The sequence below is a fragment of the Zea mays genome, chromosome 2, assembly GCF_902167145.1.
Source record: "Zea mays cultivar B73 chromosome 2, Zm-B73-REFERENCE-NAM-5.0, whole genome shotgun sequence".
NCBI lineage: Eukaryota > Viridiplantae > Streptophyta > Magnoliopsida > Poales > Poaceae > Zea > Zea mays.
The window spans coordinates 104,494,335-104,497,126 of NC_050097.1; the positions used below are offsets into that span (position 1 = coordinate 104,494,335).

The 2,792-nt window shown below is 48.3% G+C and overlaps 1 long non-coding RNA gene across 1 annotated transcript; it reads right to left on the reverse strand.

Annotated features, from left to right (window-relative positions):
- Positions 1-203: 203 nt before the first annotated feature.
- On the reverse strand, positions 204-1,161 carry LOC109944529 (uncharacterized). The gene is made up of 2 exons (XR_002267602.2): positions 946-1,161; positions 204-547 (listed from the first exon to the last, which is right to left on the reverse strand). It is a non-coding gene; the product is annotated as an uncharacterized lncRNA (long non-coding RNA).
- Between the last annotated feature and the right edge of the window lie 1,631 nt (positions 1,162-2,792).

Sequence of the window (2,792 nt, forward strand, 5' to 3'; positions counted from 1 at the left end):
CACCACTAAATTCGGAGCTACGATTATTAAGTCATGAATTTCCGAAATTATTTAGTACTTAGAATAGATTAATCCAAATAAACAATTTTAATTCAAGTTTCATGGTTAAACAAAGGTACTAGTTGATAAACAATATTAATACAAAATTGTAGAAACTGGAATGGGTCAATTCGGAGTTAGAATGAATTAAATACGGATTAAACAAGTTTATGGACTTATTTTTATACTAAAAATCTATTTCTTTATTAATTTCTGAATATCCAAAGTACTCTGGACCGAGGACACTAATATCAGAGAGCCCAGGATTAAATTTGCAAAACCCTACCAGACTCAGGCTACTCCCGCAAGGACGGCGGGTTTATTAACAGATTTTCCAGGGCTCTTTAACAAAATGTATCCGCGAAGGGGTATCGGGTGACCCCATCCATCGGATTAGGATTGGACGACTGCGGATCACGCCAGGTACCCAGTGTCAATCCAGCCGTAGGATCCAGATGCGACCGCCCAGATTCTAAATACTCAGATTCATCTCGATCCGTCCGATTTGCTACAAACGCACCAGATTATATTAGACTCCAATCGAACCAGTACGCCATGTGGGCCGTAGGATCTAAATTGGACGGTCTGAATCTAATAGAGCGAAGGGTTACACAGGGTTCTAATCTTACTCGTCCAACACCAGATCAACGGCTAGCCATCTTTCTCCTACCTCTATCCAAGCCGACGGCGCGCCCCGAAGGTCCCATGGTCCACAACGGCGGCGAGAAATGCTAGCAGCCGTCCCCCCAACACAGTGTGCCCCTGCCCTTGCGCCCAGCCAGGCTCGATACTAGGCTGACACCGCACTCTGTGATACGCCGAGCAGGCCACTGCTCCTACCCCGTCCCGTCCCATGCGTGCATCGACGACGAAGGGAGAGAAGGTGAATCCGAGGTGGTTCCTTACCGACAGTTTGTCCAGCCACGACGCTTCCGATGAGCACATGCAACCCATGATGCGGTTGTCCAGGAAGCGGTCGACGCGCGACAGGGGCGGAAGGCCGGAGGCGAGACCACCGACGGCGCAGTCAAGCTCCGTTTTCCAACAATGGCGGCTCCAGTTCTTCATCCGATGCGCACAGCCCTGCACCTAGCCGGCAATGCTCCCAGGCGCGCGAGATATGGATGAGGATGGTGCGCTCGGCTTGAATAAATACCCCAAGATGGAGCCCAGCCACGGAGGAGATCGGTCAGACAGATGCTTTATTCACGGGATTAGTTCATAACGAACTCCGTGCATGGCACTGGGAGAGTTTTCGCGAGGGAGATACGCCAGGCGGATAAATCCCTGGCCCCAGGCGTGGTTGGTGGCGAGGCCGTGCGGTGCGGAGCCCTATCCCCTGGAATCAGGAGTTCAACGGCCGTCCGAGGTTCATGGCGCCGCCCCGGCCACCCGCAGTGTGTCCCGGCTTTCATGGAGAGGGAGGTGACCAGCGGCAAGGCCACGTGCGGCCGGGGTCACGGTAGTTCGGCGGGTGGTTGCGCATCAAAACGGCATTCCGATCTCCACGGCATCCACCGCGCCCGGTGTGTCCACGGACATCCCCCAGCGCTCCAATCCTATCCATCTATTCTAGATCTAGCGGCTAGCGACTTGTCTTCCTCCCCCATCAGGTCAGCCGGCGGCGCATTGCACCCGCGGCGACGTGCCTCCGACGCACACGCAGCCAGCGCCCTGGAGCTCTCAACGAAGAATTCTATTCGCATCACTGTCGAGGGTGAAGTGGTTGGCGTGTATCTTACCGGTGATGAAGCATGCGTGATTTCCAGCTGCAGTCACGCATACTTCATCACCGGTAAGATACTTCTGTGCGGTGAGGTCCCCGGCAAAGCACAACGGCGAACTTCTGTGCGGCCAGCTCATATGGACAAAGCGATGGACAGGCTTCGACTTTTATAGCCCCTAGGCTAAAAGATCCTAACCGCAGCAGGTTACGTCCGGCAGCGCGATCCTAAGCGGAGACTGTGCGAGTTTGTTACGAAGCTTGGCGGCGTTTGTTATGGCGTGGAGGAGCTGCTACTTACGAAGCTGGCCCACACAGCAGAGGAACACTTGAGCGCTCAGATTTCTCGTTGGCTTGCATGCCTTGCATGTCCTGCTAACCTCATGTGTGGCATGAAAATTAAAATTTGGGAGGGACGTGTGGGCTCATGTGCTGGTTCCTAGGGAGAAATTGGTGCAAGACGACTCATTGCCTTCCTTTTTCTGTCTTTTTTTAGTTTTTTTTATATTTCTAATCCAATTCAAATATGGTTTAAAATTCAAATAGAATGCACAATCAAAAATCCAGCATGTCACGCATAGTATATTTATTTATCCACTAATATTTTAGCATGCCTAATCCATGAAAGGAATAATTTACTCACTTTAACAAAATAATAATTATCTTCTTCATATTTATCTTCTAAATTTCATATTCCAATTATAGTTTCAAGATTCAATTCTAGTTTTGAATAATTAGAATATAATATTACCATTCATTTATTTTAGGAGAATAATTTCAAAGATAAGAAAGTTTCTATTCAAAGAAATTTTAATTCAAAAACTTTTGGAGGTTTTTTTTTAAAAAAACCTAAGATAGAATTTTGGGTGTTACACTGCGGAAGATGACGAGCGTGACCCAAAATCAGTTTGGTTTCATGCCTGGGAGATCAACTATGGAGGCCATTTTCTTACTAAGACAACTTATGGAGAGATTTAGAGAACAAAAGAAAGACCTGCATATGGTCTTCATAGACTTGGAGAAGGCTTAT